We start from the raw sequence: 17,188 nt of genomic DNA, 5'->3' as shown, positions 1-17,188 counted from the left end.
CTAAATCCACAACTTGTGGTCAACACACTGAGCTGAAGGAGCAGTTCCTTGTGGTATTTACAAATAGAGGCTCTGAAGTCAGACTCCTTGGGTTCAAATCTTCACTCTTCTGAGTGACATGGGGAAGGTTACACAACCACGCTCTGAGCTTTAGTTTTTTCATCTACAGAAAAAGGATAAAGTAGTAACTTCCTCAGAGGCTGTTGTGAGATGCCATGTTAATGAATATAAAGTGTTTATATATTTAAGTATTTGCCATTGATAATTTCCAAGACCTTCTCTGAAACCATGCAGAGAAGTTCATAAAAGTAAACATATATTGTTAAAAACAGAGGCATATATTATTAAAAAACAGTAGAATGGGCCCAAGTTGGAGTCACTTATGTCAAGCCCCACAACACCAAACTGAGACTTAATTTAATTCTAGTCGTGGATCTCCCAGAAATGGAATCTTAACCCAGTCAATCAGGAATCATGTGATACGCATTAACTGGTAAGTAACCTGCCTGATAAATGCTGTAGAAAAAGTAACTTTGCAATAGCAGATCCATTATTTTGCCTAGTACAACCAATTTGTTTCTGCTCCTCTGCCTATAAATTCTCATGCCTTGCACAGCTCTTCAGATCTCCTTTCTATCTGCTAAGTTGGATGTTGCCCAATTCACGAGTCCTTGAATAAAGTCAGTAAGATCTTAAAAATTTACTCATTTGAATTTTTCTTTTCAACAATTGTCTATATATTCTGACTAATATAAATTGGTTTATCCTTTGTAACATCCACATGCAATAAGCTGCTCTTTAAACTGTATTTTCAAACTGTAGCTGAACCAGAGTTGAGATGGTTAGAAAGCACTGTGGATAGAAAAGTACTGTGGCCCAGAGAAAGTGGAAGATTTCACCCCAAACCATCTTTATTGTAAACACTCAAGCCTGCCCAAGGAGAAGAGAGAAAGGCACGGGAGCATAAATGCCTAGCTCAGACCACCTTTCAAGAAAGGACTGGCCCTGTGGCCATCAGGTGCCTGGTTGGCACACAGCCTCCAGGTGTTAGCTCTCGTAGGGTTTGGCCCAGCTTTCAGGGCCAGGTCACTGCCCCCTCAGACAATGACTGTGCAAGGCAGTGGTCCAAAGGTTCATATGAGGTCCCAGCATGGGAACCCAGTGCTTCCCAGTAGACTGGCTGAGATTTTGTCAACTCAGCGTCAGGGTCTGATGGCTTCCTCCACCTAACCCTGCTTCCTCTCTTTTCCTTCCCCGGATGTTATCCTTCCCTAAACTTTCCACATTCCCAACTGTCCCAGCACCTCCTTCCCCGAACCAAACTAGCATGGCATCTTTCATCCAAACTTCATTAGACCAGCATTGTAAGAACCTCAGCCAGTCTAGCCCATGCAGAAAAATTCCCCCAAAGGAATTTTTCAGTGTTTCATTTTTTAAATGTTTAAAATTTGCTGTATCTATTACGAACATAATTGCGTTCTTTATAAGAAATTCAAATGTAAGAGAAATTCATACTGTAAAAAGTAAATATCTGCAGAAGTCCCAAACCTCTTAGCCATCAGGTGCTTATTCCTCAAAGTTTTCTTCACATGCATATGCTAATATGTCTGGTGGCCAATATTTTTACAAACAGAATCAGAACACATTCTTTTATACTTTGCTTAAAAAATACATTCTAGACAGCACTATCAACAATAGCCAAAGTATGGAAAGGGCCCAAATGTCCATTGATGGATGAATGGATAAAGAAGATGTGGTATATATATATATATATATATATACACAATGGAGTATTACTTGGCAATCAAAAAGAATGAAATCTTGCCATTTGCAACTACGTGGATGGAACTAGAGGGTATTATGGTAAGCGAAATTAGTCAGAGAAAGACAAATATCATATGACTTCACTCACATGAGGACTTGAAGATACAAAACAAATGAACATAAGGGAAGGGAAGCCAAAATAATATAAAAACAGGGAGGGGGACAAAACATAAGAGACTCTTAAATATGGAGAACAGAGGGTTGCTGGAGGGGTTTGGGGGGGGACAGGTTAAATGGATAAGGGGCATTAAGGAATCTACTCCTGAAATCAATGTTGCACTAGATGCTAATTAACTTGGATGTAAATTAAAAAAATAAAATAAAATTTAAAAATACATGTTAGATATTACCTATGCCCACATATACAGAAATACCTCATTTGATTACCAGCTACAAGAAATTTCATTGGGTGAGTATTTCATAATTTATTTAAATGTTTCCACACCAAATGGGCATTTGTGTTGTGTCCAGTTTTTCCCGATTACAACAGAGCTCTCACACGGTTTCATTTGTGTTTACATATTGAAATGTCTGTGAAAGGGGCGCCTGGGTGGCGCAGTCGGTTAAGCGTCCGACTTCAGCCAGGTCATGATCTCGCACTCCGTGAGTTCGAGCCCCGCGTCAGGCTCTGGGCTGATGGCTCGGAGCCTGGAGCCTGTTTCCGATTCTGTGTCTCCCTCTCTCTCTGCCCCTCCCCCGTTCATGCTCTGTCTCTCTCTGTCCCAAAAAAAAAAAAAAAAGTTAAAAAAAAAAAAAAAAAAGAAAGAAAGAAATGTCTGTGAAAGACGTATGACTTCGTCTGTATTTTCATCATCTCTTTTGGTATGCTGGAGGGGGGGAGCATAACATGGAGTTTCAGGGACGGAACCCACACTTACCATTTTGGCTCTTTACAAAGTAAGGGTTTGTGAATCATTTTCTTCTAATGGGGTTTTGCCCGCAGTGGTGAGAAGCTCTCACACTCCACCCATCTCTCTCCCTCACCTGCCTTGTGACCTGGAAGGCAGGTTAACTGAGGGCTGGGGGGTGGGTAGGGGTGGGACACTTGGAGGTGCTCACTTGGAGGGCAGACCCAGTCGCTCGCCACCTACACATCTTCTCCCTTTTAAATCTTCATGGCTTTGTGCTTCCAAAGGCCTCCTCAGGAACACTGACAGCGTGTGCAGTAACCTTCTAGATTCTATTTATTGTTCAAACATAGCTTAATCTCTATCTCTAGAAAAGTAAGCTTTTCTCGCTTTTAATAATTTGTTATACAGACCTCCTCTGGTCAAACTTTTAAAACAGGAAACAATGACCAAAGGTAAGGACATGAAAGCTAAAGCCCAATCAATGTCGGTCTCGCTGTTAGCTGAGTTTGGCCAGTGAATCGGATGATTCTGCCAAGGCGGATTCAGCCTGTCAGACATTCCCCTGGTCTTAGCTCAAGAGCCACCGGACAGTTTCTGCTAGTGGTACTGCAGCAGAAACATCCTTGGTTTACAAATGTCACGTGCATTTGCTTGGTTCAAGCACCCAGATAACCTCTGGGAGGCAGCGGGGAGCTCTCTCAGATGAGCTCAAAAGTCAAAACAGAATATACAAACACCAGTAAATGAAGGTAGTTGATAGAATATACCCACCAGCATCTCATAGACAGCTTCGTGTTCTTCAAACAGCTCTTTGGAAACCATGAGAAGCATTTATAAGTCTGCTTTAAAAAAAAACAAAGTAGGGGGCACCTGGGTGGCTCAGTCTGTTAAGCGTCCAACTTTGGCTCAGGTCGTGATCTCGCAGTTCTTGGGCTCAAGCCCCACGTCAGGCTCGCTGCTGTCTGCGCAGAGCCCGCTTCGGATCCTGTCTCCCTCTCTTTCTGCCCTGCCTTGCGCTCCTTCAAAAATAAATAAAACTTTTTTAAATGTTAAAAAAAAAGAAAGTAAACCAGTATTTTTTTCTTTCAGTCTTTCTTTCCTATTTGAACCGGTTACTGAGTTCCTGAATTTTTCAGTGTATATTCCCATGAAGCCAAACAGTAAAGGTATAGATGGTGAAAAACCGCACCTAATGAGTCATTCTCAGACTTTAAAGCGCTGAGACCCACCTAAGGAGCTCACCACGTGGCAAACTCCTTGATCCACTTCCCAGAACTCTGCTTCAGTGCATCTAGGGCAGGGTCCAGGGAATCTGCATTTTCATGACCCCAGGGGATTTCCATGAAGAGGACAGGGAGACCACAACTTGAATTGGCTGAACAATGGCCCCATGCCTGCAAGTCTTTTTTTTATTTTTTTAAACTATTCCTAGTCCATTGGTGAGTTTCGATACAGCTTTGGGCCAAGTCACATCCATCCTGCCCCAATTTCAGTCTGCAAAGTAGGGTTGGTCATATTTGCCACCTACCTCATTATCATCACATGTAGATTCATGAGATAATGCCTGTGAAGTAGTTTAAATTCCTCAGTAGAAAGGTGCTACCTTTCAAGTATTATCAAGTATTTATTTCTAGTATTACAGTGACACTTTGTTTTATGGGGACCCACAAAATGTGGTATCATTGGTGTGAAAGTGTGGTAATAAGATGACCGCACTACAGGTTCAATCAAATTACATAGCTTGTCCACTGAAGGGACTGGCTTCTGCCTCAACTTTGACTTAAAAGCTGACTGACATCACGGCCAAGTCTATTTTTCAACTACAGACTGTCTTGAGATTCTGTGGTGTATCACTCAGAGTTCAACCAGAGAAACACAACCAGTAGAAACTGTATTATCTCTCTATATAAACACAAATATACATATTTGTATATACATATACATTCATACCTCTCTCCTTATATATATAAATATGTATAGTAAATACATGCATGTATGTGTATATATATATATATGTATATATATATAGAGAGAGAGAGAGAGAGAGCAATAGAGAGAGACAGAGACAGAGAGACACAGAGAGAGACAGAGAGAAGAACAAAGGAAGAAAGGGATGACAATAAACTTTTATTAAGCTCCAACTATGTGGCGGGCACTGTACTTTTCACATAACTTATCTCACTGAATCTTTGCCATGTTCTAAGAAATTCTATTAAATAGCTCTATGAAGTACTCATAGACATAAACGTTTGAATATAAATAGACACTATAGTCTAGCTAAGTTGACACATAAAACTAAGCCTCACACACAGCTTCGTGGTATTTTTCAGTGATTGGCAGTTAAGTAATTTATTGGGGGTGGAAACAAAGAATCCAAGGAACTTATCAATGGCACTGGTGAAGTAAAAACTTACCTTTGATTCATTCTTTTTGTTACTGGGTAGCTTACTAGGGAAAATAGGCTAATAATTCAATTTTTAATGGTCTTGGAAAAGGTCTTGTACTTTTTTTCTATGTTGTAATATAGACTTTCTTTGTAAGGTCTTTATATTATATAAGAAAAGGCTTAGAGTAAATTTCTACTGTTTTTACCTACTTTGACTCCTTCTGGTGCCAGCCCCTAGACTCACCTTTGGAATCATGTCTTCCCCATTCTTGGTCTACCTCCCCTTCCAGGAGGAGGCCTGGCCACTCAGACAATTGCACCCTATTTCCCACAGTGAAGGGTTCAGGGATGGGCAGATGCCTCAAACCAGACTGATGAGACTCAGGGTTGGAAGTCTTGCTGGAACCAATAGGTTCTCAAAAAGAGAGAGAGAGAGAGAGCACAGAGAGAGAGAGAAAGAGAGAAAGAGAGAGAGAGAGAAAGAGAGAGAGAGAGAGAGAGAGAGGGAGAGAGACAGAATCACAAGCAGGCTCCACCTCCATACCAAGCACGCAGCCTGACGTGGAGCTTGATCTCAGGACCATGAGAACATGACCTGACCTCAACGGGACTAAGCCACCCAGGAGACCCACAGAAGCTGTCTTTTTGCTGTGATTATAAAGTTGGGAGGAAACAGTCTGGGAATTGTTAGTGACCATCTTGTCACAACTACAGAAGGACTTGCCTCACCAGGCACCTAGGTGGCTCAGTCAGTTGAGCATCTGACTTCAGCTCAGATCAGTATCTTCCAGTTTATGGGTCTGAGCCCCATGTAGGACTCTGTGCTGACAGCTGGGAGCCTGGAGCCTGCTTCAGATTCCATGTCTCCCTCTCTCCCTGCCCCTTTCCTGCTTGCATTCTGTCTCTCTGTCTCTCTGTTTCTCTTAAAAATAAACATGAAAAAGAAGAAGGAGAAGTCAGAGAAGAAGAAGAAGAAGAAGAAGAAGAAGAAGAAGAAGAAAGAAGGAAGGAGAAGGAGAAGGAGAAGGAGAAGGAGAAGGAGGAGGAGGAGGAGAAGGAGGAGGAGGAGGAGGAGGAGGAGGAGGAGGAGGACTTGCCTCAGAATGTAGAGGTAGATTAAGAGGTACAGATTCTGAAGCCATTGCTGGAGTAACTGAATACAGCATTCCGGAAGCCACTCAGATTCAGGGTGGCTTAACCAATAATTCCCTCTCTATGCTTAAAACAAATTTGACCTGTAACTTGCCACTAAACATTTCTGACTACACTATATCTCATGGTATTCACAAGGAGTTTGCTCTGAAGAGAACTAAACAGAGAAGCATTTCTTCCACTCCTCCCTCGGGCTCACTGTTGGAGCCAGCACTCTGATGTTCCCAGGAGCGCAGCATCTCAGATGGCAGCCAGGGCCATCCCAGGTTACAGTGCTGAGCAAAGTGAGGGCACTCCTCTTAAAGGTTGCTGTCACTCCCTCCTGGCATCTTCTTCTTCTTCTTTTTTTAATGTTTATTTATTTATTGGGAGAGAGAGTGTGAGTGGGGAGGGGCAGCGAGAATGGCAGACAGAGAATCTGAAGTAGGTCAGCGCAGAGCCCGAGGCTGGGCCCGAACTCACGGACCGTGTGATCAAGACCTGAGCCGAAGTTGGACGCTTAACCGACTGAGCCACCCAGGCGCCCCGGCTGCTGGCATCTTCTGATGGGCGCTCACTGCTGCTTGGGGCTCAAAAGCAGGTAGAGCAACAGCAATGTAGAAGGGGAAGCAAGTCCTATATCTCGGATCAACTTCTGTTTACACCTAGGCCGCCTCCAGCTGCTTGCCGATGGGGCCAGAAGGGAGGGAGGCAGGAAGGAAGGGGAGAAGGGGATGAGAATGAACTTTTATTAAGCTCCTACTATGTGTCAGGCACTGTATCAAATACTTTTCATATAACTTATCTCAATGAATCCTCACCGTGTTCTACGAAGTTCGATGAAATAGTTCTATGAAGTACTTATTACCATATTCATTTTAATTGATGAGAAAATTGATCCACAGAGATTACCTGACCTGCCCAAGGTCACATGCTTAGATAGCCAGAGGCAGAAATGGAGATCAGACCTGTCTGATTCCAGCATCTGTGTGTGTGTGTGTGTGTGTGTGTGTATTCCTTTCTTTGAAAACATTCTTGTAAGGAACTCCAAGATATGAAAGGATGGCCCACCTATTTATCCTCTCCTCAGCACCATGAAAGACTCGGCATCTTCCCCTTGGAAATGTGGGACTCCAGGAGCACATTTTTTTAATGTTTTATTTATTTTTTGAGAGAGACAGAGACAGAGTACAAGCAGGGGAGGGGCAGAGAGAGAGGGAGACACAGAATCGGAAGCAGGCTCCAGGCTCTGAGCTGTCAGTACAGAGCCCGACGGCGTGGGGCTCGAACCCACGAACTCCGAGATCATGACCTGAGCTGAAGTCAGAGGCTTAACCGACTGAGCCACCGAGGCGCCCCTCCAGAAGCACATTTTGAAAAGCACAGACAGGTATGGTGGAAGAACCTCTAGACTGGTTAGGACTCAGCTCAGACACCAGCTTTTTCCATGATGGGAGAGAGTAAAGAAGATGGAATAAATAAGCTAAAAAAATTTTTTTTTCTAATTAAAACAAAAAAGGAGCTCCCAAGTCTCTTACACCTCCAGCACCCTCAGTACTGGTCAAATCACTAAGTTGTACACCTAAAACTAATGTTGCATTGTGGGTCAGCCATAGAACTGGACACAGGAGAGGTACTTACTAAATGAATGACTAAATTGATGGTTAACACTGAATCACTAACTTGCCTAATTACAGTAAAGATAAGTGGGAAAGTTTGGACTCCTGCTTTTCTTTTCCTTGCAATAACAAGTTCCCTTCACGCTCCGCACTGAATTGTGTTCTCCGATGCTGGGGACTTAGTGAGGGCTTGCTGGCAGACTGCCTGATAAGATATGGTAGGCACATTATCACCACTTGATCTCTGGTCCTCCTATCAGAAGAAAGGATGTGCAAGGCTTTTAGGATTGCTGGGGAAACAGGATGAGTGGGAGTGGAAGGAAATATTGAGTAAAAGCGAGGTAAGGATGTACTTTCTTGCAATTCTAATGATGACATCTATTACCCTGTAAAAACAAGGTTCTCCAAAAAGGCACAGCCTGAAGGAATGCAGTCCCTGATATTAGAAGAGGGACGTGACGGGATAGATGGTAGGTATATTAAGGGGAACATAGCATAACATATAAACTTGTCAAATCACTAAGTTGCACACCTGAAACTAAGTTGCATTGTGGGTCATTCATATTCAAATTTAGAAACAAACAAACAAAAAAAACCAGCAACAACAAGTTCTCCAATGCCATTCCAATTGACACAACCCTGAGAAAGATGCTTTGGAGGGGCATCTTGGGAGTCCCAACACAAGAATAGGTCTGGAACCAGCATTTGTCGAGTTCCTCACAAGGGCCAGGCCTTGTGTACACAGGAGGCTGGTTTCTGGTGCTCTGCATTTACTTAGGCTTATCTCCAGAAGGGCAAGCATCCTGATTGGCAGGGAGATCCCATCCCTGCTCTTAGCCTCTGTGCCTGAGGACTCCACCAGACTGAAGCAAGTGACTTATGTCTGGCCAACAGGAGCAAGCAATTTCCCCAGCCACAGTGATTGGCTGGAAGAAAGCCATGTGACTCAGGCCGAGCCAGTCAGAACTCATCAGAGCTAACTCCCAGGAATCCCAGCTAGTGCTTTCCAGCTAGTATTTGAAGGTGTGGTTGGAGATGTCTTTCCTTCCTGTGAAACCTGAGAACAAAATCAGTAAAAAGAAGAAAAAAGGAGGAGCACCTGGATGGCTCAGTCAGTTAAGTGTCCGACTTTGGCTCAGGTCATGATCTTGTGTTCATGGGTCCAAGCCCCACATTGGGCTCCACGCTGACAGCTCAGAGCTGTCTTTTTGGATTCTGTGTCTCCCTCTATCTCTCTGCCCTTCCTCTGCTCGCTCGCTCTCTCTCTCTCTCAAAACTAAATAAACATTAAAAAAAAAAAGAAGGAAAGAGGAAACTGGAACTGAGGAGTAGAGTAACAGCAATACAAATAAACAAAGAGGATCACTCCGTTTGGCTGTGGATCCAATCTAAAGATCACCCTGTGACTTCTCAGTTACAGGAGCAAAGAATTCCCACTAGTTTGCTTAAAAAATTGACTTAAGCTGCGTTTTCAGTCAATGACAACTGAAAGAGTTGCATATGACACAGGCATTTTATACACTGCCTTTACTTGATGTCCCTATCCCAATTATTCCAATTCTACAATAAGCAAACCAAGGCCTAGGAAGGTTAATTTACTTGTCCGAAATTGAAGAGGGTGTCAATTCTAATTTTAGAGAATAGGGATAATTCTTACTATCTGTGACTGTTTAAAATCATGTACAAGTTGCTGTCACAAGTACTGAAAAGAAGGATTTGCTGGAAATATGAGAATGGATAACTTTGACCCTTTGAGGTTCCTTCAATATCGTGCGCGTGTGTGTGTGTGTGTGTGTTCATTAAACATCAAAAAAAGATGGTCTGTGTAATGGTTAAGAGCTTGGACTCTGGGATATGTCCCCTGGTTCAAATCTCAGCTCCACCTATATCAACCATATGACCTTGGACAAATGAATCTGTGCCTCTGTGTCCTCATTTGAACTTTGGAATGAGGATAACGATAGCATTTGCCTTTGGGGATTATCAGATTAGGTGAGGTAGTATATGAGAAGTACTTAGAAAGTACCCAGCATATAGTCAGTGCTGCTATTGCTATAAACATAATTACATGTGATGTTCCCCGTATGTCCCAAATTATAAAAACATGTATTGCTTGTATGCCCTTTATGCTGCCCTAAAAGATATAATGGAGCACATATTTACCAATCTCTTCTCCCAAGCACAGTCCTTCAGTAAAGTCTTCATACATCGACAACTGCAAAGCCAGAGTAGTAAAAAAGTTGCCCGAGCTAGGAAACCATTTCAACGGGCACCTGGATGTCTCAGTCGGTTAAGCGTCAGAGTCTTGATTTTGGTTCAGGCCATGGTATCACGGTTCGTGGGTTCGAGCCCTGTCTTGGGCTCTGCACTGACAGTGCGGAGCCTGCTTGGGATTCTCTCTCTCTCCCTCTCTCTGCCCCTCCCCAACCCGAGCGCTCTTTCTCTCTCTCAAAATAAATAAATAAACTTTAAAAATAAAAAAGAAACCATTTCAAGACTCTCATGGTGTACTGTCATTATTTCAAAGATTAGAAACATTTTTTTGCAAGTGCGGTGTCAGCTTCTAAGCAGGAGTTGTTTCAGAGCCAAGTCACAAGAGATACCATCACACTCACGAGGAGGAGGAAGCGACTACATCCTGGCCCAGAGGAGTAGCGATAAGATCCCTCACCATCAGCGGGGATAATTGCAGATCCTTCGGTGTAAATGCCATCCCACAGCATTTTGCAATTTCTCGTTCCCAATATGCTTATGGATTTTAATTACATCCACCTTAAGTTTCTACCCTGGATACACTTTGAGCTGGTGAGTCTAACGGGAAGACCTGCTTGTTTGAAAAGCAAAGTGGACTTTGTACCAGAGCATTCGTGTTGTCCCTACTATCCTTATTATCTTCACCCACTACACACTCTTCCTCTGGAGAAAAAGAAATGGAATCAGGCTTCCCAGCATCACCTGGGCTCTTCTAGTTCTCTGCTGTAATTAATGCAAGGGATAAGCCCCACCAAATTCTTATCTTCCACAATATGGAACGGGACAATCAGGAACCCAGCTTTCTCTGATCGAAACAGCAAAGGCACCTGGCAAAAGTCAGATGGTGAGAAGTGGAAGCACTTAAAAGGTGGCAGAGCTTTCCACCTCCCCTTTATCACAGTGGGAAGGAGTCAGCTAAGCACAAACTCGGGGGAGAGTGTCTAAGCAGAGCAAGCACCACCATTATTGTTTTGACAGGGTTCTGTGGTCTGGTCTGCTGGCTGCAAAACGGTTGAATCAGTAAGTAGGCTTTGCTTCTCTCCAACTCACACTGCGTAATGTCCGCTGGGAATCACTTGGCGCAGGGCTGATCAACTACAATTAGGTTTAGGTGTAAGTGGGATAAAATCCAAATTAACAATAACTTGAATTCGCTAAAAGGACATTTTTTTTCATATCTAAACCAAAGCAGTCCAGGACTGATAGTGCTCTCCAGGAGGACAAGGGTCCAGGCTCACCCTTTTTACTCCATCATGGTATACCTCATGGTCCAAGATGGCTGCTGCATCCGCAACCATTATTTAAATTTCAGTCAACAGGAAGGAAATGATTGACTGACGAATAGGTAAAGATGGTAGAGAAGGTGTAGTATAAAATATACAGTGAAATATTACTAAGCCATCAAAAAGAATCAGATCTCGCTCTTTGTAATGAGCCAGGATGTGTTGTGCTAAGTGAAATAAGTCAATCAGAGAAAGACAAATACCACATGACTTCACTCATATGTGGAATTTAAGAAACAAAACAGATGAACATATGGGAATGGGGCGGGGGGAGAAAAGAGAGGGGGAAAAACCCACAAGAGACTCTTAGTGATAGAAAACAAGCTATTGGTGGAGGCAGGTGGGTGGGAGATGGGCTACATGGGTGATGGGTACTAAGGAGGGCACTTGTGACGAATCACTGACACTACTCCTGAAACCAACATTGCACTGTATGTTAAATAACTAAAATTTAAATTTTTTAAAAAAGGGAGTAAATGAGCCAGAAGGGACAAAGAACATATGTAAGCATTTTTACAAGATTTCCTGGAACTTGCCCATGACCTCCACCTAATCCTTGTTAACATAGAGTTACCAGATAGCCTAATGAATAGATATCTGGTCTAATGGACCCCACACACAAACTCATGTAATTACAGTCTAGATCTTGGTCCCCAGAGCAGGCAGAGTGGGTAAGCGTCATCTCTCATGGAAAGTATTGCCTTAGCCAAACTTCTTGTCTGTGGTGCTAGACATCTCACACAGAGAGACTGCCAGCTTCTCTAGAGCCTGTATTAAGGTTAGCATTTTCTCTTTCTCTGTCTCTGTCCCCCTCTTTTTTTAAACTATAAAACAGACTCGCTTGCATCTCAACATTTATTTCAGATCATTAAAGAAATTTAATTTGAATGTTTGAATATTTAATTTGAATATTTAAATTGAATTTAATTTGGCTAATTTTTGATTATTATTTCTCTAATATTAATATTTAAATATTATTACCATTAAGTTCTTAAAATATAATCCTATCATCTAGAAACCAGATGAAGGGTCCACGATACTGAGATCACAAATCCTTGGTACTGACCTAAGCTTTCAGACTCAGCCTTGCCACAGAAAACCTAACTGCTTTGGTTCCCTGTCTCCTTGAATCTGACAACCTGGAAGGGGATGAGGGGCCCAGCACTTTCTATCCTTTTATATTGCTCTTGACTGAAAAATAAAGATCCCAACTGTGTGGTTGGGCCTGGTGGGCACTGCAACGTGGAGTGTTTCTTCAGCAGATGAGTAATGCTTGAACTGTGGTACAACCATTATAACCAGGTAGCCTGGACTCAGAGCTCTCGGTTCTACCATTTACAGGGTGTGTGATCTGGGATGAATTACTCTCTGCCTCAGGTGAGTAGGATTCAACATATGTGTCATATACGTCAGGTGGTTTCCGAGATGAAATGATTCCATAGGTGTCATTGGTATTTCCATCCAGATACCTGATGGAAAATGATGTGCTTAGTAAGTGTTAACCATTATCATTAGTTTATATATTAGAGGCGCCTCTGTATGAAAAAGTAAGCTGGACAATATTTTTGCCTTTTTAAGGCTAATTAAAAGAATTCATTCAACAAATATTACTGATAAATCACTATGGTTTATCTCAGTTAAGCACCTTCACCTATAGAGGTAGAAAGGAGAGAGAAGGAGGGAGGAAAGGAGGTAAGTGGGCAAACAGAGCATGTGGCAGATGGCCTGTGAGTGTGTATTTGGGGACCCAAGGCCATCACTGAGAACAGGAAGATAAGTCCCTCCTTGAGTTTTTATGTATTTCCAATCCCTGGGGTGAGGCTGTTCTCTGCGACTAATGGCTGTGTGTGCATCTAGGCAGGGAGCAGGTGTTGATCTACACAGACTAGTTAATAGCCACTAACAGCACTTAAAAATCCAATAAACTGAGAAGGATGTTCTAACCATTCACACCAGAACCAGAATTCTGTGGGGCCCTTCTTATGCAGTAGCACACTACATCATCCCCGTCCCCATCATCATCACCATCACCATCACCATCCTCAGTGGCAAGTCTTCCTGCCTAAGAATCAACAACACAAACATTTTCCCAACCAACCCTGTGTGCTAGACACTTTTCCAGCACTGAAGATAAAAAGGTTAGTGAGATCTGCTCACTGGCCCTAGAAGCCTATGCTATGGAAAGCAAAGCTGTCTGGAACTGACCATAACATAGTGTGATAAGAGCTATGGGAGGAAATTGAATCAAATTCCACAGGAGACTCTGATTAATGGTCTGTTTTCTGCTTGAAGGGGGCCCTTTTTTAACATCAAATATTGTCCAAGAGCAAAGGGATTCACCAAACAAAACATCACCGATGGCACAAAGCAAATGAACACAACTGACTGCAAAGGAACATGCTTCCAAAAAACCTTGTGAAGCTTCACGTAAAATGGCAGACTGAAGCACTATGTTAGTATATGCCCTTCCCTGGCCAGGCTCCAAACATATAGTGGATAAAATATCACCATTTAAAAAAATTCTAAGCTGAATTCAAAATAAAGATTTGAATACCCTTAGGCACCAGGAAATTAAAAAAAGAAAGAAATTAAAAGCTACATAGTTATCTTACAGATGATACCATGGCTGCCCAAAGAAAGGAGTGAATGGTATCAGAGACAATGTAGGAATTTTGAAGGGATAGGATATATGGCTTTGAAACAGACCCTGGAAGCGTTATTTGCTTTGAGAAGGAAGGGTCTAGAAAAACAACAACACTATAATAGGGTCTACTGAATGGCAAGGAAGTATACCTCTCCCATGCCATTGGATGGATAGAACTAAAAACCACATGCCTGTGCCATGTGTGATTTGGAGATCTCAAGTACACCCTTCCCTGCAAGGTGCCATGATGCCAACCCAGGGAAACGGTCCAAAGCAAGTAAAACCTGTTGGACACCTGATGGAACAAAGCAAAAACCACTTTATGAGGATACTTCCACATTCCAGGGATCAGGGACACCCTTAGAGGAAAAAATAGCTCCATCTGAAAATGAGCTCCCACCTGCAGATGAACTTTTCAAAAATGAAAATCTATGATAGGAAACTATCCCTTGTCAAGAAGACCCAACAGATGCAACACAAGAATACAGCAGAATACCTGAAAGAGACATTTTTAAAACAACAAAACAATACAAAACGAATTGTCCACGTCGACTTAACATAGCTGAATAAGCAAACTCGTATGACTGAATGGAGGAAAGCCTTTGCCCAAAGGTCACTCCCCCAACCAGTGTTTGACTATCAACTTTTAGTAGATCATTCTTTTGTATGAGGCATTTTCTTCTTTCAGCTATCCTTTTAAAATATGCATATACTCCTGGGAGAATTAATACAAGTTAGCCTTTCTCAAATTTCAGTGTTTATTGGAATCATCTGTGGAGCTCTTTCAACATGAGCCCTACCCAACAAAATTCTGGTTTAAGTGCATTCAGCATGAGACCCACGAATCTATATCTTTAACTAGTGTCCCAGGTGATTTTCAGAAAGGCTCAGGAGGGCAGTACAGGGAGGATGGACTTGAACGGCTGACCAGTCTACTGTAGAAACTATTTAAGGGGCAGAGGACAGCATGCTGGGGAACCTTTAGTTAAGAACTTGTATTTCACAGTAGAATAACTTTATTCCTATAGAACTATACATAGTCCATAAATATTCTTCTACACACACACCTTTTAAACCATATTGACTTTCTACCTGTCATTTAAGATTGATTTTTAGCATACTATTATGGTTATTGGTGGTAGAAATGAAAAGAAAGGAGAAAAAGAAGGAAAGGGATAGTTGCTAGTCAAAGCTAACAATTAAGCAAAACAAGGAGGAATTATTATCGTTATTATGTCTCTCAAATCCATCTTGGGGTATCCGAGACGTTTACTGCTTGCCAAACACCCATTGGACTCTTTCACATTCCCAAACCTTCTTGCAGTGGCTATGGCCACGTGGCTAGAGCCTAAGGGCTGTGTGCAACTCTCTGGTCCAGTTCCCCACGCATGGAGGTCAATTGTCTAGGAGGGTCATCTGACGCCCATCAAGCTTGCACAAGCCATGAATAAACCTCTGTGGGGTTGTTGCTGAAATTGAGGGAAGGGGGTGTTTGCTACCACAGCATAGCCTAAACTGATACGCTAGTCTGTAAGAAATGGAAATAGGTATAATCTTGTTAAAGAAAATGGTCTCCCATGCCTTAGTAGTTATAGATAACAGTTCCTGTCTTGCACCCTCTTTAACTATTTATGTTCCACCACTGCTTCCAACATCTTTAAATTGCTAAAATTGAATAGAGATCCCAATAACCTCCAGGGAACTACTCACTTCAAGAGTTCCATGTTGTTTGTGTGTGTGTGTGTGTGTGTGTGTGTGTGTGATGTTATTTTTAGGAAACAAAAGATCCAGATATTTCTGATCCATACAAGCACTTACTGTCAATATACACATCTCACTGACCTCTTTACAGTTAGTTTTCTTTTGCTGTAAAGAGAATAGCAGAACCAAGCAGATGTTCTGGCCACTCTGCAGCTGCTTGATTTACAATGTGACACCAAATTTATGAAATCAGCTGGGGGACCCCATGGCATCCTAAGGTTTCAGGAAAGGAAATTCACAGGTTTGAGTCGACCCAGTTTCCATGTTGTCAAGTACTCTGCAATGGGAAGTTTCTGTGAGGTCCCCAAAGGACAGCCATGAAAGCTGGGGGAGAGCAAAGAATGAACATAAAGCAACATGCTTCCTTCCTTGACAAGACCAATGGGAGGGCCAAGAGGAGGAGGAAGGAGGGAGAAAAATCCCAAGAAGGAAGGAAAGAGACCCCATTTTTCAAACTGATAGTTTCCCCTAGGTTTGCCTCCCAACCCCACCCAGCATGGGAAGGATTCAGGAACGTTTTCCACCATCGCGAGAGAACACCTGCCCTGGGTTTGTGCAGAAGGTTGCACCATCTTTCTGCGTGCTTCCCACTCCTGTTGTGCTCACAATAAAAAATGGGGTCTCTGTGGGCTGAAAAGAGGTCTGGTTTGGACATTAGTGAGCTAAAGAGAGCCAAATAAAGTTTGACAACATCAGAGTTGAGAAGTCTGTCCTGAGGCAACACATTTAGTAATTTGCAATGAAGCTTCAGTGCAGGAACTTGCAAAGACACAATCCTCACCACCTATTGTTTTCTGCTTCTAAGTGGAGTGCATGATAATTGCATTTTAAAAGATCTCTTTGAACTCTCTTGCTTTTAAAAAAATTACAAAATCATTGCCCCGAAGTTTGCCAGCCACCCTCCTGGTAAAAACAAAAACAAAACAAAAACTCAAGTGTCCCATAGGCCTTGCCGCATTTGTTGAATAAATGAATGGATACAAGGTCAAGAGGAGAAAGTAACCTGGGGATCAGTGGGAAATGTGGTTTTAGACACTTTGGGTCTGAGATGCTAATTGCAGCATCTTACACTAGACTGACAGATTTGACTACTTAAAAATTTTAAATTCTGTATGACAAAGGACACCACAAATAAACCCAAGAAACAAGTAATACATTGTAGAAAAATATATACAATGTCCTAAAGAAAAGATTATTATCCCAAGTATACAGATTTCCTAAAAAACCTATGAGGCCCATATCTCAATTGTTAAGTGAGCAAACGCTATAAACAGGCAATTTGCAGAGGAAGAATTACAAATGTCAATAAACAGAGTGAAATGTCAATAAAAAGATGGTGATGCTTATTAATAATAAAAATGCATATGAACAACCAGATATCATAAGTTTTACCCATTAGCTTGGCAAAAAAAAAAAAAAAAAAATATATATATATA

This window comes from Panthera uncia, chromosome D4 (assembly GCF_023721935.1).
Source record: "Panthera uncia isolate 11264 chromosome D4, Puncia_PCG_1.0, whole genome shotgun sequence".
Lineage (NCBI taxonomy): Eukaryota > Metazoa > Chordata > Mammalia > Carnivora > Felidae > Panthera > Panthera uncia.
The sequence above is the reverse complement of the archived record's forward strand: the minus strand, read 5'-3'. Positions refer to the sequence as shown.